This window comes from Moschus berezovskii, chromosome 16 (assembly GCF_049115385.1).
Source record: "Moschus berezovskii isolate FMDL1 chromosome 16, NW_MosBer_1.0, whole genome shotgun sequence".
NCBI lineage: Eukaryota > Metazoa > Chordata > Mammalia > Artiodactyla > Moschidae > Moschus > Moschus berezovskii.
The window spans coordinates 58493567-58517958 of NC_142475.1; positions in this window are offsets into that span (position 1 = coordinate 58493567).

Genomic DNA, 24392 nt, shown 5'->3' on the forward strand with positions numbered 1-24392 from the left:
TAGAATCCGGGTCTCTTGCATTGCAGACAGATTCTTTACCATCTGAACCACCAGGGAAGTAGAAACCAACCCTCTGTTGACAAGTCTGATTTTGCAAAGGAAGGCAGATAAGTGAAATCTATTTCCATTACTGATAATCCTTGTTAAACATTAAACCTCCGGGCAATAAAGCAGAATATCCCTAAGGGCCACAGGCATCTACTGTACAGCTTTGATCGGAACTGCCGAATCATTAGGAGTTAGGTTTGTGTTCTGCAATAAAGAACTGATTTCTAATGAGTTGAACTGCTCAAAATGGACAGGAGCTTACTGGCTGTGTGGGTGGGGAAATGAACTCTCCTGTCATGAGAAATGTTTAAGCATAAGGATACTAGATTAAAAATGTCAAAATGTTGGATGGAGAAACTTTTTATCAAATCCACTCTTTAAAATTAAAATGCCTTGATCTGTTCCCACAGAGTCCTTCAGTAGATATGTGGCAGGACCAGGCACTGGGGTATTATGGGACTCCAAGAAGGCATGGGCAGGGGATGTCCTGTTCAAGGACCACCACAATTCTATCCTCCTGAGATGGGAGAGATGCGGAACAAGGAGTGTGAGTCACTCAGTTGTGCCCGACTCTCTGCAACCCCATGGACTGCAGTCCACCAGGCTCCTCTGTCCATGGGGTCCTCCAGGCAAGGATACTGGAATGGGTTGCCATGTCCTTCTCCGCTGGAGCAATGAGGAGGCCCAAGAAACTGGAGCTGGATTATTAGAACTGATCCAACACAGGCAGACAATGATAGACATCACACCATGCTGCTCTCTCTTATTTGAGTGATTGTCCCAGGCAATACAGAGCAGGGTCCAGGCGGTACCGGCTTATTTCTGGGGTGTCTCGCTCCTCCACTTGAACATAACCTGGGTAAGAGGAGTGCACCAATGTTCCACTGTGACCGCTCCACCGGGGAGTGACCCCCTTCTTCTTCTTCTGATATTTTCATGGCTGATTCCTTCCTTTCAGTTGTCTCTGCTTGGACATCCTCTATAAGGTTACCTTTCTTACCTGCTTTAAAATTATGGCCTCTATCACCTCCTATCCCTTTATCTGGCATTAACTCTCCTGGGAGTATTTATCACTGACATTGTTTGTATGGGCTTCCCTCAGAGCTCAGTTAGTAAAGAATCTCCCTGCAGTGCAGGAGAACCGGATTCGATTCCTGGGTTGGGAAGATCCCCTGGAGAAGGAAATGGCAACCTACTCCAGAATTCTTGCCTGGAGAATCCCATGGACAGAGGAACCTGGCAGGCTACAGTCCACAGGGTCGCAAGAGTCAGACATGACTTAGTGACTAAACCACCACCACCACTACTGTTTGTATACTTTTTTGTTTGTTAGTTTGATGTATGTTTCTCTCTCTGAATTAGGAAATTTGAATGTCCTTTTCTCTCTTCTCTAGGTCTGGAACACAGCGTGGTACACCAGATGCTTAATAAATGTGTGTGGAATTAAAGAACACTCAAAGACAGGAAATCATGAAAAGATCCAGCAGGTCCGCTGAACAGACATGACTTCAGTGTAACTGAGGCTGTGGAGCGCTGTGTGGAGAAGAGGGCAAAAAGTGTAGGATGCCTGGGGTCAGATCATGATTTTATGTCTTTTAAGCCAAGATAAAGAGATTGGATACCACTTTGGAGGAAATAGGTAGCTTGACCTGATGTGACTCCATTGGAAAGGTCTGTCAAGAAAATAAGAAGAGGACTCTCACATATCTCCATGGAGAGGTTACTGTTAGTGAGTTAGTGGAGGTCTCTGACTGTGGGAAGGTGGGGCTCCCGTCATCTTTCTGGAGGAGACTGGTTCCTCCTTGGTGTTTTCTAGCACTGAAAGCCCATTAGGCTGCCTTAGTCAGGTCGGAAGTCAAATCTTTTCCAGAGGAACTTGGGAGCAGTTCCTAAGTTACACCCCCTATGAAATTTGACCCAAAATGTAGACATGAGGAGACGGGTTTGAACATCACTCAGGGTCCACACTTATCCAGACAGATAGACCGGATCCTGTCCTGTGAGAGTGGGCAGGAGAGAAATGAAGCCTTGCAATGGCCTCCGTTGGCTCTGACCATTTGCAAACTTCAGGCAAACAAGACAGGGAAGGCTTCTGAGCAAATTGACGGCTGCGCGGGCAGCCCTGCTATGCCTGTGTGCACCCGTCTGCATCTGGCCCCAGATCCTCTGCCTTCTGAAGGCTCAGCATCCCCAGCTGAGATCTCTGGGGCCCAGGACAGGTGGGGTCTTGGAGCCACCTTTCTCCCCCGATCTAGTAACTGGATTCCTAAGGTAATCCCCTGAGCCTGGGGACCCTGCAGTCCTGGTAGGAGTCTTCCTCACTGAGCTCTGCCAGGTGCCTGCCAGGCCCAGCCCACAGTCTGCTTGGCCAGTGTCCTGATCTTTAGCGTACTTGCTCTTTGCTTAAGACCCCCGTGCACCCATCTCCCCCTAAAAACCTTTAGCAGCCAGGAAAGGAGCCCTTGCCACAAGGCCTCTCAGGGACTCATGCATCCTGCTTTCTCCGTGTCCCCATCCTGCCCTGTTTCAAACCTGTGAGAGGTGGCACCAGCCTAGGTGGAGAGGTTGGGGACAGAGAGCGAGATGGAGGCCAGGCGGATGAATAATGAAGGAGCAGAAACCCAGGCATGGGAGCGATGATAGAGGCTGCTGATGTCACCTCCCATCTCTGCACAGAGTCAGCTGTGTCCTCACGGCACGAAGGAAGGCCAAGGGTCAATATCAACATTTTAAACAAACAGAGATGGGTAGAGAGGAGGCTGGGAGGGCTGAGTGACTTGCTGAAGTCAGCTGCTGAGTCAGGACACCACTCCCTGCCTGTTAACCCCTAGACCAGCATGTTTCCTGTCCACCCTGCTGACCCCTCTCTGAGGGTCTGGTAAGTTCCTTTTCTTTCTTTCTTTTTTTTTTTTTTAATCCCATTCTATGCATGGATTTGAAAACCTAGCTTGAAAACCTAGCTCTGGGCACTTCCCTTGAGGTCCAATGGACAAGACTCCATAATTCCAATTAAGGGGCAGGGTTTGATCCCTAGTCCAAGAACTAAGATTTTCCATGCTGCGTGACCAAATGAATGTCAATATTCTCCTCTCTATCAGACAAAGGTACATGGCTCTAGAGAGGAAGAAGAAGGGAGAAGCACATTTTCTAGGGCTTCTCTGAGAAGGCAGAAGCCTTCACAGCAGGAATTCCCTCCTTTTTGCTCCGAGTCAAGACTAAGAGAGAAGAAAGGCTTTCATATCAATGCCTTTCTCAGAATCACTTTGTCTTACTGTTTTCCCACCTATAACATAGAAACAATAAGAGTTAGCACTGCTGTGAGTATGGTGTATAAACGCACAGTAAACCCTGAGACAGCATTAACTGTCTTCATCACTGCTACAGGGCTTCTCTGGAGGCTCAGCGGTAAAGAAGCTGCCTGCAGGAGACCAGGTTTGATCCTTGGGTGGGGAAGATCCCTTGGAGGAGGAAATAGCAACCCATTCCAATGTTCTTGCCTGGGAAATCCCATGGCCAGAGGTGCCTGGTAGGCCACAGTCCATGGGTTCGCAAAGAGTTGGACATGACTGAGTAACAAAAAAATCATGTTCACTACTGTAAACATAGTTTATTTCAAGACTCATATTGACTGATTTGCAGTGGCCCCTAGAGTAGGGTTTTGAAGCTCTGCTGGGTTCAGCAGGAAACTGTCCAGCTGCATTCATGATGTAACATGGACTGGAATGGTGGAGAGGTATGGCCCTGTGGTACTTGCCAACACGCCGAAGCCCTATTTTCTCTTACGAATGCAAGACTTGATATTAGAGATAGGTAATTCTTTTCTAAAATCAAGTACAAAATGGAAGATGTGGAAATAAAACTCGTACTGCCTTTCCAGTTCCACTTTCTAAGTTTGCTTTTGTTCCCCAAGCTCCGCAGTTAACAGTGACAACTGGAGTAAAATGGGAGTGGGAGGAACAAGTCCAGTAGATTCTGGAGTCTTGTCCAAAAAGAGGAGGAATTTCTTTCTTCGGATGCATGCTCCTTCTGGAAGCTGATTTTGCCAGACTCTTCCAGAACTGCCAGAGACTGCTGTTCTACCTTGGAGGGCACCGTGGAAATTATTCATGCCTTCTTATCTCAGGAACTTCCTAAAAAATTGCTTATTTGCTCTGCAGTTTGAGAACATTTTATTTTGCTGCAGGGGTTCTTGTTTATCTCAGAAACACTGAGCAGCTCTGATGAGCTGGAACGGAACATGCCAATTTGACTGTGTTCATTGAGTGCCCACCGGTGCTGGCAAGGGTGCAGGGCTCTTTGAAAACTCTTATCCCATTTAAGCCTCCTAAAACACCCTGGAGTGGATATTTTTGCCTCTTTTAAAGAAATTAAAGCTTGGAAAAGTTACAAAACCTACCCAAAGACCTGTAGTTGTAAATGGTGGCATCAGAAATAAAACCGATCTTCATGCATCTCCATAGACCGAACTATTCCATTCCGATTGCAGGAACATTGACTTTTTTCTTTTTATTTGCTTTAATTTTTTTTTAATTGGAGGATAATTGTTTTACAGTGTTGTGTTGGTTTCTGCCCTACAACAGCATGAATCAGCCGTGTGAAAAGTGAAAGTGTTAGCTGTTCAGTCGTGTCCAACTCTTTGCGACTCCATGGAACATAGCCTGCCAGGCTCCTCTGTCCATGGGATTCTCCAGGCAAGAATACTGGGGATTCTCTTCAGGATCTTCTCCAGGGGATCTTTCCAGGATTGAACACTGGTCTCCTACATTTCAGACAGACTCTTTACCATCTGAGCAACCAGTGAAGCCCAAATATATATATATCCCCTCCCTCTAACTCCCCCCACCTCTCCCCTACCCTTCTAGGTTGTTACAGAGCACCAGACTGAATTCCCTGTGCTATTCAGCAACTTTCCGCTAGCTTCTTCTTTCTTTTTTTTGAAAGAAAAGAATCAGGTATGGGTGGTGGAGGGATGAGTCATTGAGAATCTAAGCGAGCCAGCCTTCAGTAGACATTTGCATATATTATTTCCTTCCGTGTTCAGAACATTCTGTTTCCTTCACCTCCATGGATCTTGATCCCTGTGTTAGAAGTAAAGTGGCGGAGTCTAAAAAGAGGCCCTTGCATCAAGTGACAACAGCTTCAAAGTGATGGAGTCAGGCTTCAATCCAGGTCCCCTAGCTCCAAACAACAATGTTCTTTTCAATGTCTGACACTGCACAGCGGAAATTTCAAGCATTGTCTACAGGAAAAACATGTCATTTTGGGTCTCAATTATTCCTAATATGTCTCTTTAGGGGGAGTAGACATTTGCTGTTTTGCCTGCCTAGGAATTTTTTTTTTTAATCTGATAAGAGATTTTTGACTTCCCTTTAGGATACTTCTCTGCTCTTGGGCTAAGGCCTGGTGAGATGGTTAGTCAAGTTTTCCCACGCTCCCCTGTCCCAGGCATGGACATGTGACTCGAGTTCTGCAACTTGTCTCTCTCTCCCCAGAGTTTGAAACTTAAGTGGAGAGGCAAAAAAGATGAGAGACAGCTGGAGGTAAAACATCCTAATTGTAAAGTCCAAAGAGACTGTCCTCATGGGACCACATGCTGGGATGAATACCGGTTGTCCCAACTTAATTGCTAATAACACTCCCTTTCAGTCTCCAAAGTGTCATGGTTGAAATGATGAATTACATAGCCATCCTAACTATCGTCCCAGTTCCCACAGTCAGACGTCTTCAGATGTCTGGACATCCCCTTCAATTAAGTAAGCTGCCTCATAGGTCTCCAATAAATTATTTTTGCATAAGCGAATCAAGTCTGTGTCTTGCTTGCAATAATAACAAAGACTTGAATTTTGTCTCTTGTAAAGACTCACCAATATGACCTTGTGTGGCGAAGGCCCTTAGTAATCACGCGGCTAGGGTTTTCACAAATAATAATCAGCCTCCTCTTCTACCAGTACCCGTGCTTACTCAACGGGCTTGTGGACCCACAGCAGCATGGACAGGAATCATCCTCGAAAGCATGGCTTCTCTTCACCTGGGTTGGCCCAGTTTCCTCCATCACTCAGTGCGGAAGCAACAACCAACCCTGAGGCACCATTCCTGGAAAGGATCAGCCAGCCTTGGTGAATGAGAATGAATTGCATTCATTTTGATGAGGCAGGAATTTGTCTTTACTGGAACTGATGTCTATTCTAGATCTGACTTTGCTTTACCCATCTCTGATGCTTACCTTGTCTGTGAACTTACCAGATACTTTGTGCACTGGTCTGGTGTCTCAAACTAATGAACAATTGCTACTGCAGTGAGACAGTTCAGTGCAGGGAGGCCTTTGAGATTTACTGCTTTATAATGAACCTAATTGCCCCAAAGCAAGTACTACTGTACTGTGCTTAGTTGCCTCATTTGTGCCCAGCTCTTTGCACCCCCATGGACTGTAGCCCGCCAGGCTCCTCTGTCCATGGGGGTCTCCAGGAAAGAATACTGGAGTGGGTTGCCATGCCATCCTCCACGGGGTCTTCCCAGCCCAGGGATCAAACCCAGGTCTGCCGCAAAGTGGGCAGATTCTTTACCATCTGAGCCACCAGGGAGGCCCATATAGAGGGTCAGGGTTTCTATTGATAGCTCGGCCTTGGCAGCAGCATGAGACAGTATTTTGTAAGGATGGACGGTCTTTTGTGTATGTGGTGCATGCTCTGAACCACATCGTCGGTACTACTGTTCTCATCCACAGGGAAATGCGGTAGGGACAACTACAGGACCAATGCGGAGATAATACAGTTCTAATTTTCCTAAAGATTTGCTATGCAAACTTTGGCTTTCTCATCCTCAGTGAAGGCTTCTGTTGTTTAGAAGTCTCTCTACCTGTTTCGGTCAGGATCCCAGCAGACGCAGCAGACACGGACGGAGATAGTCTTAGTGGAGCTTATTTGCAAGACGACCTTTGCACCGCTGTAGGCAAAGTGTAGTGCAGCCGCAGGGGGTGGTGCTGGAGCTCAGGGCCAGCAGCGCTAGAGCTTTTATCACTGGTAAGCTCAAGGAAGCAACGGGATGAAAACTGGGAGACTAACCTGCAGAATCAACCATTTCGAGAGGAGCCATGACTTTCTGCTGAGAGACAATCAGCCAGAGGCAATCTCATGGGAATGGAACCAGACAAGAAAACAGACCTCTCCTATGGGACTCATTGCCCAAACCCAGAAGAAGTTCAAAGGCATTAGAGCCTTTGGTATGCAACCCATTAGGGCATAGATCAGTCTGGAGAACAGTTGCTTGTAACTAGAGAGACAAACAGGAGATATTCAGTCTGGGGCCCAAATAAAGAATGCAGAAAACTGTTATAATTATTCATTAACTAGGAATCAGGATTTTTTTAAATCAGTTATATTTCTATATACCAGCAATAAGCAAGCAAAAACTAAATAGAAGCATGTAAACATATATAATAACTAAAAAACTTCAGATACATAGAAATAAATCTACTTAAAAATGGAGGATACCTCTGCACACAAAACTATAAAGCACAACTGAGCGACTGAACTGAACTGAACCAAAAGGCCCAATCTCAAAAACGACAGAATGATCTCTATTTGTTTACAAGGCAAGCCATTCAATATCACAGTAATCCAAGTCTATGCCCTGACCAGTAATGCTGAAGAAGCTGAAGTTGAACGGTTCCATGAAGACCTACAAGACCTTTTAGAGCTAACATTCTAAAAAGATGTCCTTTTCATAGGGGACTGTAATGCAAAAGTAGGAAGTCAAGAAACACCAGGAGTAACAGGCAAATTTGGCCTTGGAGCACGGAATGAAGCAGGGTAAAGTCTAATAGAGTTCTGCCAAGAGAACACACTGGTCATAGCAAACATCCTCTTTCAACAACACAAAAGAAGACTCTACACATGGACATCACCAGATGGTCAACACCGAAATCAGATTGATTATATTCTTTGCAGCCAAAGATGCAGAAACTCTATACAGTCAGCAAAAACAAGACTGGGAGCTGACTGTGGCTCAGATCATAAACACCTTGTTGCCAAATTCAGACTTAAATTGAAGAAAGCAGGGAAAACCACTAGACCATTCAGGTATGACCTAAATCAAATCCCTTACGATTATACAGTAGAAGTGAGAAAGAGATTTGTGGGACTAGATCTGATAGACAGAGTGCCTGATGAACTATGGACAGAGGTTCGTGACATTGTACAGGAGACAGGGATTAAGACCATCCCCAAGAAAAAGAAATGCAAAAAAAGCAAAATGGCTGTCAGAGGAGGCCTTACAAATAGCTGTGAAAAGAAGAGAAGTGAAAAGCAAAGGAGAAAAGGAAAGATATAAGCATCTGAATGCAGAGTTCCAAAGAATAGCAAGGAGAGATAAGAAAGCATTCCTCAGTGATCAATGCAAAGAAACAGGAAAACAACAGAATGGGAAAGACTAGAGATCTCTTCAAGAAAATCAGAGATACCAGGGGAACATTTCATACAAAGATGGGCTCGATAAAGGACAGAAATGGCATGGACCTAATAGAAGCAGAAGATATTAAGAACAGGTGGCAAGAATACACAGAAGAACCGTACAAAAAAGATCTTCCTGACCCAGATAATCATGATAGTGTGATCACTCACCTAGAGCAAGACATCCTGGAGTGTGAAGTTAAGTGGGCCTTCGGAAGCATCACTATGAACAAGGCTAGTGGAGGTGATGGAATTCCAGTTGAGCTATTTCAAATCCTAAAAGACGATGCTGTGAAAGTGCTGCACTCAGTATACCAGCAAGTTTGGAAAACTCAGCAGTGGCCACAGGACTGGTAAAGGTCAGTTTTCATTCCAATCCCAAAGAAAGGCAATGCCAAAGAATGCTCAAACTACCGCACAATTGCACTCATCTCACACGCTAGTAAAGTAATGCTCAAAATTCTCCAAGCCAGGCTTCAGCAATATGTGAACCGTGAACTTCCAGATGTTCAAGCTGGTTTTAGAAAAGGCAGAGGAACCAGAGATCAAATTGCCAACATTTGTTGGCTCACTGAAAAAACAAGAGAGTTCCAGAAAAATATCTATTTCTGCTTTATTGACTATGCCAAAGCCTTTGACTGTGTGAATTACAACAAACTGTGGAAAGTTCTGAAAGAAATGGGAATACCAGACCATCTGACCTGCCTCTTGAGAAATCTGTATGCAGGTCAGGAAGCAACAGTTAGAACTGGACATGGAACAACAGACCGGTTCCGACTAGGAAAAGGAGTACGTCAAGGCTGTATATTGTCACCTTGCTTATTTAACTTATATGCAGAATACATCATGAGAAACGCTGAGCTGGAGGAAGCACAAGTTGGAATCAAGATTGCCAGGAGAAATATCAACAGCCTCAGATATGCAGATGACACCACCCTTATGGCAGCAAGTGAAAAAGAACTAGAGCCTCTTGATGAAAGTGAAAGAGGAGAGTGAAAAAGAAACTTTCAGAAAACTAAGATTATGGCATCCGGTCCCATCTCTTCACGGCAAAGAGATGGGGCAACAGTGGAAACAGTGAGAGACTTTATTTTGGGGGGCTCCAAAATCACTGCAGATGGTGATTGCAGCCATGAAATTAAAAGACGCTTACTCCTTGAAAGGAAAGTTATGACCAACCTAGATAGCATATTAACAAGCAGAGACATTACTTTGCCAAGCAAGGTCCGTCTAGTCAAGGCTATGGTTTTTCCAATAGTCATGTATGGATGTGAGAGTTGGACTATAAAGAAAGCTGAGTACAGAAGAACTGATGCTTTTGAACTGTGGTGTTGGAGAAGACTCTTGTGAGTCCCTTGGACTGCAAGTAGATCCAACCATCCTAAAGGAGATCAGTCCTGGGTGTCCATTGGAAGGACTGATGTTGAAGCTGAAACTCCAATGCTTTGGCCACCTGATGTTAAGAACTGACTCATTTGAAAAGACCCTGATGTTGGTAAAGATTGAAGGCAGGAGAAGAAGGGGATGACAAAGGATGAGATGGTTGGATGGCATCACTGACTCAATGGACATGATGAGTTTGAGTAAACTCCGGGAGTTGGTGATGGACAGGGAGGCCTGGCGTGCTGCAGTCCATGAGGTCACAAAGAGTTGGACACGACTGAGCGACTAAACTGAACTGAAAGAAGACCCCAAAGAATGGAGGAATATATCCTTGACCCTCAAACAGCTCAGTGGTTAGGGCTGCCAATGTCTTGCACAGTGACAGTCCCTGTGTAAGTACAGTGGTCCCTCCACATCCATGGCTCTGCATCTGTGACTATAGCCAATCTATATACAACATATAGCCAGTGTATACAATGGATATAGTACTATACCATATAAGACTACAGTACTACTACAGATCCAGTAGTACTGTAACACATATCCATTAAGAAAAATCCACATGTAAGTAGCCTCCCACAGTTCAAATCCATGTTGTTCAAGAGTCAGCTGTTTCATGTCCAAGGTTTGAAAGAATTAATACCATTAAGCTAATATTGCATTACCGATAGTTGATCTATGGATTTCATGCTATTCTAGTAAGAATTCAAAAAATTTTAATGGAAATTTCAAGCTGATTCTCTCATTTACATGGAAATGCAAAGAGACAAAAAATAGGTAAGGTGGTCTTAAAAAAGAAGAACAAAGTTGAAGGATTTATGCTACCCAATATAAATGCTTCTTATAAAGCTGCATTAATTAAGACAGTATGGCCTTGGGGCAAGGACAGACAAATATATCAGTGGGCCTGAAGACAGTCCAGAAATAGACCCAGTCAAATAAGGACACTTCATTTATGACACAGGTGACACTGCAGAGGAGTGACTAATGGACAATCTTTTCAATAAATAGTGCTACATCCACTGAAGTTCACAGGGAAAAAAAAACTGATTCTGACCCCTATTTTGTCTCCCAAAGAAAAATCAATTCTATGAGTTTTTTAGATCCAAATGTAAGAGCTTAAGAGAAAAGCTTCTAATTAACTAGAAAGGGATGATGGACCTAAATGTAAAAAATCATAAGTATAAAACTTCTAGAGGAAACCATTGGAAAATATCTGTATCACCTTGGGTTTAGTGATGAGTTTTCAAATTCAATACCAAACATTACGTAAAATTGAGAAGCTAACTTTATCAGGAAGGAAAAATGGATGCATTGGACTTAATTAAAATTGAAAAGTTTTGCTCTGTGAAAGAAAATGTTAAGAGAATGAAAAGAGAAGCCACAGAGTTGGAGAACATAATGAAAGTCATTTATCTGATAAAGTACTTCTATTCAGTACAGCAATTTATGCTCCAGAGCTCCCCCAGGATCATACTCGGGGTCCTCAGCCCACATTCTTGCTTAGTTCTTTCTCTGACCCAGAGCTTTCCCCATACTTCTTCCCTCACCTCCTTATTGGTTTCTCCTAAGAGCACCCCTTAATGAATTATTAATACTTGTCCAAGAATTCTTGTCTCTTGCTCCTAGGAAATTTGACTATGGCAGGTTTCAAACTGGAAACCACCTCTGATGATTAATTTCATGCATCAATTTGACCGGACTGAGAGATGCCCAGGAAGCTACTGGCCTTACTTCTGGGTGGGTCTGTAGGGTGTCTCTGAACCATGTCAGCATTTGAATTGGTACAGTGAGTAATGATGGTCCTCACTAGTGTGAGTGGGTCTTATTAGTTAGTTGAAGGCTTCAGTAGAACAAGAAAGATGTCATGAACACTCTGAGTTCTTGGGAAATCAGACTTGCAGGGAGACTTACAGCACTAGCTCCCTGATCCAGTTCTCGGATTTGGGGGCTCAAATGGGGGCTTACTCCCTCCGCTCCCCTGATTCTCAGGTTGCCAGATTTGAACTGAATTACACCACTGGCTTGCTTTCTTGGTTCTTTCCAGCTTTCAGAAAGCGGATTCTGGGACTTCTTGGTCTCCATAATCAGGTGAACTGATTCCTGTAAATAAATTTCCTCTTCCTATCTATCAATTATCTTTCTCTCCCTTTCCTATCAGTTTTTTTTTTTTTTTCCGGAGAACCCTAGTACACTCCTCAAATGTCCATTATAGAAAAGTAGATCAATAAATCATGTTATATCCATATATGCGTGCTCAGTCACTCAGTCATGTCTGACTCTTTGCGACCCTATGGACTGTAGCCTGCCAGGCTCCTCTGTCCATGGGCTTTTCCAGGCAATAATACTAGAGTGGTTTGCCATTTCCTCCTCCAGGGGATCTTCCTGACCCAGGGAATCTTCCCAATCCATGGATCAAACCCACATCTCTTGGATTAGCAAGCAGATTCTTTACCACTGAGCCATCTGGGAAGATCCTTATGCCCCTACAATGGGAAGCAAGAGACACTCATGGGAATGATTGGACTGTTGCTACCTGCAACCACATAGGTGAAACTCACACAGTTAGATGGTGCCTAATATTTTATTGAATTGGGCAAAGTGTGTTTATATATTTAACCTGAGTTTCACCTGGAATTTCCCTCGCTGCAGAGTGAAAAAAGACCACCAGTCAGGAAATTCAATCTCTCCAGTAACCAGGATTTCCAGCCCATTCTGAGAGAGCGGTGAGGGACAAGGTCACCCAGATGTTATAAGCCTGGGCCTCTCAGTTGCTTTACTCGTGGTTTTATCTTCCTGATGCTTGGGATCCCATGGCCAAAACATGCCAATGGCTGATGAAGGAAGTCATCCATCCCAGATGTAACTGGCAGCTTCCACAAAGCTGTTAGGTGTTCTCTGCATCCCAGGAAAACCTGGTACCCCACTGTGGTGCTCTTAAAGCAGACCTGCTTCATGCTTCCAGGATCTCAAAGTCTTGGGGCACTAACCCCCACAACCCTCAGATCAGTCCAGAAGACATAGGGGTTACCCAAAGGTCTGCTGACTGTCACACTCCCTCTCTAACTCAGGAGCATTGTCATAGAACCAAACGTGTGTTTATAGTTGTTCTTCTTTCAGGCCAAGCAGTTGCTCAATTATTCCTCAGACCCATTGGTAAATAGATCCCGTGAGGACCCTCTGCTCAGCCAGCCTTTCACCCTCTTAGCTAATTTGATTATAAGATGAGTGAATTCTCTCCAGACCTTACTCCAAAGGAATCAATGGCCCGTGGTCATTTTTAAATCCCAGAATTCTTTGATGGAGATGCTTTCTTTTCTGTAGCCTCGAACGTGTTCCAAAGTCAATGGTGATGTCAGTTCCCTGTGACCGGCTGAGATGAAGTCAGCCACAGCCCGCCCTTAGATGTTCTTCCAAATTTCAAGTTGTGAAAAGAAATTGCTTCTTTCTTATAAATATGTTTTCCCTGGCTTTATTATTTTTTTAGACCCACATGCTTCATGCTGGAAATATGAAAAATGCACATTTTGTCAAGAAGAAATTTAAATCACCCCAAAGCTTACAGTTAACTGCTGTTATCACATCCCTGGGGTTCTGACTTAAAGTGAACTGAAAAATAAGCACATTTCTGGACAGGAAGTCAAGAGGAAATGTGAGCCTGGTCATGGGGTGATTAGTTTCTGCTCATTTCATGGTGATTTTCTGCTTTCCTTTCAATGCCTACTTGCTTAGGGGAAATTTTTTCCTTGACAGCTAAAGCCACGTGCTCCCTTGTTCATCTCCAGCGGCAGAGTGAGACGAGTCCGCTTCCATCTTTCCCATGGTAGTCTTCTAGAGTTTGAATGGGTTCATTCAGTTCTGTGCAAAGGAAGAGGTGAATGTTTATGGCTCGGTTCACCACATTTACTTTGTAGGATTTCTGTGAGCTTGAAGGATGGTATAGGTGAAGGTGATACATTCTGGGAATTTATTAACTATTAGATATGATCATCAACACGTGTATTGCATCATCATTATCCCAGTGACTGGATTCACTAATGTATGTGTTCTTTGTCCTCACGCAAGATTCATTACAAGTAAATGTTAACATCAGGTAAGAAGAACGGCTAAAATCTCAACAAGAGAGACTATAGGAAAGGAGAAAGATCTCAGCCAAAGAGGCTGAGTCAGTTTGCATACTGATGAGTTTGGGGATAAAGAGAAGGAGAAGGGAATAGCTAGATAGCCTGGGAGCTTAAGGGAGATTTGGGAATGGGGGGAGTGGTGGCATGAGAGAGAGTCTGGAGCAGGTGCAAAATCTGAATGCACAGGGGTTCAAGGAAGATTTAGGAATGGCTGATGGGAATTAAACATCGGGTCCTGGTCAAGTTCCTCACTGGTGCTGAAGCTGAAGCTCCAATATTTTGGTCCCCTTATGTGAAAAGCCAACTCATTGGAAAAGATCCTGATGTTGGTTGGGAAAGATGGAGGGCAGGAGGAGAAGGGGGTGACAGAGGATAAGACAGTTGGATGGCATCAATGACTCAATGGACATGAGTTTGAGAAAACTCCAGGAGATAGTGAAGGACAGGGAAGCCTGGCGTGCTGCAGTCCATGGGGTCGCAAAGAGTCGGACATGGCTGAGCGACTGAACAACATCAATGTCCCTCAAAAGAAATAAGAAAACTTTGTCACTGCTCTCTTTTTAAGATTTTTCTTTTTTGATGTGGTCCATTTTTAAAATCTTCATTGGATTTATTACAATATTGCTTCTGTTTTATGGTTTTGATTTTTTTTTGTTGTTGTTTTTTGGGCCACAAAAAAGGCATGTGAAATCTTAGCTCCTTGACCAGGGATTGAACCTGTACCCCCTGCATTGGAAGGTGAAGTCTTAACCACTGGAGCACCAGGGAAGTCACTGCCACTGCTTTTTAAAAATATTTCATGGCTGGACTGGGCTCCCTTCACTGAGACCGCAGGTAGGAGCTGGACCATCTGGAACACAGATCCTACTTGGATGATGGCATAATTTACAAACAATCTGTCCTTTCCACCATGGTATAAGATCCTGGAAAGTCAAATGTAACTTTGTCTGATGGGTAATGTTTAGCACAGTGTCTGTCATAATGCAGGTGCTGAGCTAGTCTGTGCAAAATTGAATTAGAGTAAAGGGAAGGAATGGGGACTTAGATTTATTTAGCACTCACAATATTCCAAGTACTCTGTGCACAGACTTGAGAGAAGTTCAGAGAGGTCAATGGCCTTGCCTAGGTTTATAATTTTTGAGCTAGGCAAGTGAAAGTGAAAGTCTCTCAATGGTGTCCAATGCTTTGCGACCCCATGGAATTCTCCAGGCCAGAACACTGGAGTGCGTAGCCTTTCCTTTCTCCAGGGGATCTTTCCAACCCAGGGATCAAACCCAGGTCTCCCGCATTGCAGGCGGATTCTTTACAAGCTGAGCAATCAGGCCAGCACTCAAATTCAGGTCTTTGTGACTGAGGATCATTGTTCCATGTGGACCAAAGGAAGCTTCTCTCCTGAGCTGGAAGGAGGGGAGATGGAGTGCTGATAAGTGAGTGCTGAAGGAGTGCTGATGAGAGAGCAGTAACTTTTTCCAGTTACGTGTTAAGTTCTGCTGTGTTCCAGGGTCTGCTGGAGTATATGACCCATCATGGGCTCTACATGGACATCTAGTCCATGAATCCCTTAATGAGTAAATAAATGAAATAAAGGCTACCAGAGACCAAGGGGAGAATCCAGGAATAGGAAAGAAGAGAAAAGATAGCACAGGGAAAGAAGCATATGACAGTGAGGGAACTGGGAAAGAAGAATAGGTACTGAGGATGGAGGACCCAGAGAGGGTTGGAACAGAGACATGCACAAGACGGAGACGAGAAAGAGAGAAAGACGATAGGGGTGGGAACATTTAGAAATGTTGTGGGAAGGCAGAGGGATCCCGGGTGAAGAGCTCGGGGAAGAAGAGGGGAGAGGGGGAGCTAAGAAGAACCTTGAGCCACTGAGCGACAAGCGGTGGGGATAGGGGTGTCTTCTCGGCCTGGGGAACCGTCCCAAACCACTTTGGGCAGGCGTGGAGGGCCGTGTGCTCACGTCTCAGGCAGGACCCAAATGTCTGTCTTGAAGGATCTGGGGAAACACACAGACTAAATAAGGGTGGAAACACCACCAGTGGAGATATAATGATTTTCCAGGAACAATCCATGCAGAGACATCTGTCTGCCCCCTAATATGTGCCTGAGTGTTCTCTCCATCTCCCTCTGCCCTCACACGGCTGGACCTTCAAATCCCAGTTCCAGGGTCCCCCCCTCCATGCCCTCAACCCACACTGTGATTTCTCTTGCTGCATAAAATGATCCCATTTGCTCTCAACAGCTGGGAGAGCAGAGCGTGTGATGAATGTCAACTGGGAGTGGGGGCGGCATCCCTCAGCTGGGAGGATGGAGGACAGGTGTGCAGGTATCCATGGAAAGTACCCTCTGAGAAGTAGGGACGAAGGTTGCAGAAAGGCTGAGCTCCTGCTGAAGACGTGGTGAGCAGCTGAGTGGTGAGGACTGGCAATGCCAGGGCTGTACACATCACTACACGTATCTCAGCCAGCACCCTGATGTCTAACAGGAGGGTTGCTCTCCTAAGGGCAGCAACGCTGGGTAGCTTGGTGACATGGGCAAGGGGACCCATAACAAGAAGTCCAGCGCAGGCTTTCAGAGATATAATATATTATGTTGTATATATATAATATATATGATATATTATATAAAATATATATAATATATATTATGTTGTATATATATAATATATATTCAAATATATAATATAATACAACAATATATATTATATAATACAAATTATATTGTATTGCATTCCATTATTTATTCGTCAAACGTTGTGTCAGGTGTTCATCTAAACATCAGGGATGCCACAGTGAACAAAACACAGTTCTCAACTTCATGGACCTTTTATTCTAGCAGGGAAAACAGCAATAAAAATACCATGTTAAGTATGACAACTATACGATATCTATACGACTAGCAGCCCTTTGACCTTTTTCACCTGTTATATAAATTTTGATATTAATAAACTCTGCCTGCATGTCTCAACTTCGTCTTCTGTCTCGAATCCATCCTGAGATTTCTAGGTGTGGCAAAATCTAGCAGCATTGCTTTTGGGACGGTTCAAAAGCCCTCTCTCAAGTCTGGAATGCATCTTCCTTCCTTTGGTGAGAGGTATGCCAGGGGAAAGAAATAATCATTGCATTCTGAATCAGATGGAGACTGTATATCTTATTAATAACCAAGATGAATTGTGCACACCCTCGAAGCTGGATTGATAATGATGTGTCGAACTTTGTTACCAAAACCTCAGAAAGCTGATGTGAGTCAAGGGGAGCTATTTTGCACAAGATTTGTCACCTTGATCTGAATGGGAAACGAATTACTAAATATAAAATGCTGTTTTGCTGTGATTCATGGCTCTTTCAAGCTGACAGACACCGTAACAGGATATAATCTTTTCCCTCTTTCTAAAAGATGAAGTCAAGGGATCTGCTTCTCCATTTCTTATCAACCTGAAGAGGGATCAGAGAGAACACCTACGAGCCAACCCCATGAATAGGCTTGTCTTTTCTACTTTCTGACAATGTTCATACGGAGGAGAAAGACTGTAATCTGTGTGCCCCACTTCTAGGAAATGATAGCTCCAAAATATAATTATCTTTACTGTAGGATGATGCAACCGGGTTTTTTCCTCCCCACAAGACGGACTCATGATTATACTTGAAAATAAGAACATATTGCAACCCCTCCTTGTCCTCAAATACCTCTCATATGTAATTGTAGCCTTTACAGATGACTTTCTGTTTATTTAAGCATTTGTGATTAAATTTATGCAAATGTCATGGCATTCCCTGAGGTCTCTTAGGATGAAAAATACAGAACCGTGACTGGTGAAGCTCAAAAGGTATTCAATAGTCAGAAAACCAGAAGCTAAAGCTTAGATCTTAGTCTGCATGTTCTCTGCAGTGAATGGAATGCATAAGCATCTTATTATGACTCAGAGACATGTACATCCTGAAGAGTTCCTAGTGACAGAAGGATTTGTAAATATTTACGCACAGTGGATTTGATACTGCCCAGGGCAGTGGCTGCCAGCCCAGGTCCATGGTAGACAAACCCTTGTTAGAATTCTGGCTCTGTAACTTACTTACTCATGGCCTTGGGCACTTAACTATTTCAAGCCTCTGGTGGCATGCGTGTGTCTGTGTGTGCATGTGTGTTCCATTTGAAAGCAAACATAAAATAATATTTGCCCCACAGAGTTACTTTAAGTATTGAATGAAATCATTAATATCATTTAATACATGACAGTACATAATATTTATCATGGAACAGGAAAAAATGATCAAATTTACATTATTGTTGCTAATACAAGATGCAAATTAAGTAAGATGCTGTTTCATTGGGCTTCCCCTGTGGCTCAGCTGGTAAAGAATCCGCTTGCAATGCGGAAGACCTGGGTTCAGTCCCTGGGTTGGGAAGATCCCCTGGAGAAGGGAACGGCTACCCATTCCAGTATTCTGGCCTGGAGAATTCCATGGGGTATAGTATAGTCCATGGGGTCACAAAGAGTCAGACACAACTGAATGACTTTCACCAAACCAAGTTGGTAGATGCTAAAGTAAAATCTCTAGTGATGTCAAACTTTCACTCATGACTTTGCCTCTTCAGCTCAATTGTACATGTTTTTTTAACCACAAGTTCTGCCACCGTGAGAATTTCAGGAACACAAACTACATGAGCGTGGATGGTAGAAAAGACCCTTAAGATCTCATGGCTTCCCAGTTTATGCTTTTTATTCCCTGTTTCCTCAGCTTTTGGGACCTCTGCTGCTGCTGCTGCTAAGTCGCTTCAGTCGTGTCTGACTCTTTGCGACACCATAGACGGCAGCCCACCATTCTCCCTCGTCCCTGGGATTCTCCAGGCAAGAATACTGGAGTGGGTTGCCATTGCCTTCTCCGACCTCCATGGGACCTCATGCTCCTGTAGATTTGTAGCTCTGGGACTCTTTCTCCTCATTCTCACTGTACTCATGCTTCTCTGCTTACCGCTCAAGGTTGAGGAGTCACAGGATGCTATCCTTGGACTTCTTATGCTTGCGTGCATACTAAGTCACTTCAGTTATGTCCAACTCTTTGTGACCCCATGGACTGTAGCCCACCAGGTTCCTCTGTCCATGGAATTCTCCAGGCAAGAATACTGGAGAGGGTTGCTGTGCCTGCCTCCAGGGGATCCTCCCAACCCAGGGATTGAACCCGTGTCTTTTACATCTCCTGCATTGGCATGCGGGTTCTTTACCACTAGCACTACTTGGGAAGCCTCTTCTTTTTTTTTTTTTTTTTTTTAGCGATATTATAATAGTTTTTATTTTGTCTTTTTTTTATTGGAAGCTAATTATTTTACACTATTATATTGGTTGGTTTTGCCATACATTGACATGAATCTGCCCCATGAGTTCCCTCTCCCGAACCCCCCTCCCACCTCCCTCCTCCCCTTATCCTCCCTCTGGGTCATCCCCGCATACCAGCCCCGAGCATCCTGTAACATGCATCGACCCTGAACTGGCGATTCGTTTCACAGATGATAATATACATGTTTCAATGCCATTCTCCCAAACCATCCCACCCTCACCCTCTCCCACAGAGTCCCAAAGACTGTTTTATACATCTGTGTCTCTTGCTGTCTCATATACAGGGCTATCATTTCCATCTTTCTAAATTCCATATATATGCCTTAGTATATTGTATTGGTATTTTTCTTTCTGGCTTACTTCACTCTGTATAATAGGCTCTAGTTTCATCCACCTCATTAGAACTGGTTCAAATGCGTTCTTTTTAATGGCTGAATAATACTCCATTGTGTATATGTACCAAAGCTTTCTTATCCATTCATCTGCAGATGGACATCTAGGTTGCTTCCACGTCCTGGCTATTATAAACAGTGCTGCAATGAACATTGGAGTACATGTGTCTTTCAATTCTGGTTTCCTCGGTGTGTAAGCCCAGGAGTGTGATTGCTGGAATATGGCAGTTCTATTTCCAGTTTTTTGAGGAATCTCCACACTGTTCTCCACAGTGGCTGTACTACTTTGCATTCCCACCAACAGTGTAAGAGGGTTCCCTTCTCTCCACACCCTCTCCAGCATTTATTGCATGTAGACTTTTGGATAGCAGCCATTCTGACTGGTGTGAAATGGTATCTCATTGTGGTTTTGATTTGCATTTCTCTGATTATGAGGGATGTTGAGCATCTTTTCATGTGTTTGTTAGCCATCTTTCTGTCTTCTTTGGAGAAATGTCTGTTTAGTTCTTTGGCCCATTTTTTGATTGGGTCACTTAATTTTCTGGAATTGAGCTGCAGGAGCTGCTTGTATATTTTGGAGATTAATCCTTTATCAGTTGTGGGAAGCCTCTTCTTATCTCTCTCCTCTCCAAATGATGGGACTCCATTTTGACTTTATTTACCGCTGGCATGCCAACAAATGCTGAGTCTAAAGCTCCTGTCTGACTTCAGTCCCTTGCATATTGACTTTCCTGTTGGGTTTCTCAGACTAAAAGCATTTCCATTAGCATCTCACACTCTGTATATTGACCACAGGACTCTTCATTCCTTACCCTCAGCATCTCTTCCATTGTCCATTGTCACCTAATGCAGGTAATAGAAGCCACACAAGGCTGGTGCCCAGGATAGAAGTCAGGGAGTTATCTTTATCTGTCCTTCTCCTTCACCTGTCATATCCAGTCAAAAAGGCCCATTAATCTTGCCTTCTGAATAGTTAATTTATCCATCCTTTTTTTTTTTAATTTATCCATCCTTATGATAGGATGGATAGGAAAGAAAATGAGTGCACTGCATGCAGTCAGGCTAAGTGTTGTGTAATATATTTATACAGTTGTACGTATAGTGTGATGTCAAATGTATCTTTTACTGTAAGTCATGGGACTGGATAGTCTAAAAAGCACTGTCTTGAACCCTTCTTTATCAAACTCATTGAAGCCCAACTGACTAGTACTATCTACAACTCTGTTTTTTCTCTTCCTATGAAGCCCCTTAAAATAATGAAATAAAGTAAAATAAAATAAATAGAAGTAAAATGAAATAAAACAAAATGACTCCGTGTCATGTTTCCCCACAAGACCACTTCAGCTGCATTGTCCTTGGGAACACAGAGATCAACCTGTGTTCACAGCCCCTCCCTAAGGTTTGGAGTAATCTGTCCCCATAGAATCGCTTCCCAGGTAGTTCAGTGGTAAAGAATCTGCCTGCCAATTTAGGAGATGCTCTCCAATAGTCTTGCCTGAAAAATTCCATGGACTGAGCAGCCTGACAGGGTGCTTACAAAGAGTCAAACATGACTGAGTGACCGAGCACACACATCCCCATGCATAGAAACATGTGCATTCTGAAGATGACTGTTATAGAAAGACAGGGGTCCTGGCCTTCAGAGAGATTTCTAGTAAAGGAGAGTGATATAGGAAAGTTCTCCTGGTAGACTCTGGGAAAATCAGAGGGCCGGTTTCCCATGGGTGATCCCTGTACATTGAGTTATTAGAGAATTTGATGAAGGGATTTGCTTTTCCTCTACTCCCATCGTAATACACTCCACAGCTCCACTTATCCGCTCAAACACATCCATGTTCAATTTTATTCTTGCTCTTTCAGCATTTTATTTTTCTTCTAGGTCAATGGGTTTTTTAAAAAGCATTTTCAGTAGCAGAATGCTTTTTTTCAAAGAAAACCTTTACTAATACTTCAACCTATAAAATGGATGAAAGCAATAAATGGGTTCCTAAAGCATTTAAATATTCATTGTTTGATGGGAGAAAAAAACTATGATAGTTGCTTTTTATTGAGAACCCCTGCAACCTATCTTCAGAGCCCAGCTTGAAAAATTAGTCCTTGATGAACACTGGGGAGGTAGATATTATCCACCCCTGAAAGGTTCTGAAGCCTGGTTAGGTTTATGTATGAGCAACATTTTCACTGTAAGCTGCACACCCTCATACTATTATTATTAGTTGTACTTCTGCTTTCTCTAGCTGAACAACCTTGGGCAAACCATTCAGCCTTAGGAGGCCAAGGGGCTCTATTTTCCATCCATGAATCATTAGGAACAAACCGAAGGATCTCTAGCTTCCTTTATGTTCCATGCATCCATAGAATAAATATGAGCACTGTCCTTAACACCAAGGTGTTGATACTCGCCACAGAGCCAAGGTTCATGGTGAAGTTTGTACTCACCACTGTGGGCCTTTTCTAGGTGGTTGATTTTATGATCCATTCAAAGAGGTTCCATGTGTCTCTTAAGTAATTTTTATAACATCAATGTTTAACTATACAACCAAGAAACTCATTTTCACATGTATCATTGAGTTCTTGTAATAATGATAGTAACCACAGCAATTTGTTTTAGTACTTGGCCATCTACACATGCTCATATCTATTATAAGCCTTTGATTCTCACAGTAATTCTATGTTTCCATTCTTAAGAGAGCACAGATGCTGAGAGGAAAGCTGACTTGCTAATGCTTGTTGCAAGAAGCTGGAGCTGTGATGGGGTGTCAGCTGGGTGGGGGCGGTCACAGTTTGGGAAACCTTGATACCAGGTCAAGGAGTCTTCATTTCACTGGGTCCATGTGTTACCGAGTCTAAACTCATACTGTTCGCTGTACACCAGGCCAATAAATTGAGACACAGATTGTTGGGGCAAAGAAGAGTGACTTTATTCAGAAAGCCAGCAGGCTAAGAAGACGGTAGACCAGAGTCCCAGAGAACCATCTTGCTCAGGTTTGAATGTTAGTTTCTTTTTTTATTTTATTTTATTTTTTTCAAGTTGAACAGACTAATTTCTTTAAACAAACTTACTTATACTCCAGAGTCCTTTAAAAACTTAATAGCATTTATACATTGAAGGTATTTGATTTTCTTGTAACTAGCACTTCAAATGCAACAAGCATTTGAAGCAACAAGCATTTGACCCAACAAGTAAAACTTTCTACAGTTCATAACTTTTATAAATAAAATAAATTAAATGTACAGTGAATAAGTTCTCTGAAATATTTCAATATTTCTGCAGGTTTAGTAACATCGTAAAATACATTTCAACTAAAATTCACAAATCTAAAAACCTGTTAGGCATTTTTAGGCGTTTTAAGATGGAAATGAAGACCAATGTTACATCGTAATATGCCAATTACAAATAGTACTTCAAATAGCAAATACTACAGTTTGTCCCAAACTTTAAAAACTATTCATGAACTCAACACTGAACTATTGATGGCTATGAGAATTGTTTCCTAGCCTTTTTGAAAATTTCAACCCATTTACGTTTAAGGTAATTATTGATAAGTACGATCCCATAGCCATTTTCTTTATTGCTTTGGGTTCAAGTTTATACACTCTTTCTGTGTATCCTGTCTATAGAAGATCCTTTAGCATTTGTTGGAGAGCTGGTTTGGTGAGGCTGAATTCCCTCAGCTTTTGCTTGTCTGTAAAGCTTTTGATTTCTCCTTCATATTTGAATGAGATCCTTGCTGGGTATAGTAATCTGGGCTGTAGGGTATTTTCTTTCATCACTTTAAGTATGTCTTGCCACTCCCTTCTGGCCTGAAGAGTTTCTGTTGAAAGATCAGCTGTTATCCTTATGGGAATCCCCTTATGTGTTATTTGCTGCTTTTCCCTTGCTGCTTTTAATATTTGTTCTTTGTGTTTGATCTTTGTTAATTTGATTAATATGTGTCTTGGAGTATTTCGCCTTGGGTTTATCCTGTTGGGGACTCTCTGGGTCTCTTGGACTTGGGTGATTATTTCTTTCCCCATTTTAGGGAAGTTTTCAACTATTATCTCCTCAAGTATTCTCTCATGGTCTTTCTTTTTGTCTTCTTCTTCTGGGACTCCTATGATTCGAATGTTGGAGCGTTTAACATTGTCCCAGAGGTCTCTAATATTGTCCTCATTTCTTTTAATTCGTTTTTCTTTTTTCCTCTCTGTTTCATTTATTTCTACAATTCTATCTTCTAGCTCACTTATCCTGTCTTCTGCCTCTGTTATTCTACTGTTTGTTCCCTCCAGAGTGTTTCTGATCTCATCTATTGCATTATTCATTGTATATTGACTCTTTTTTATTTCTTCTAAGTCCTTATTAAATCTTTCTTCCATCTTCTCAATCCTTTTCTCCAGGTTATTTATCTGTAACTCCATTTTGCTTTCAAGATTTTGAATCATTTTCACCATCAAAATTTGAAATTCTTTATCAGGTAAATTCCCTATATCTTCTTCTTTTGTTTGTGTTGGTGGGCAATTATCTTGTTCCTTTACTTGCTGGGTATTTCTCCGCCTCTTCATCTTGCTTATATTGCTTTGCTTGGGGTGGCCTTTCCCTCTTCTTGCAGTTTATGGAGTTCTCTTTATTACGTAGTTTCTTCGCTGTGTGTGGGGTTGGACGGGTGACTTGTCCGGGTTCCCT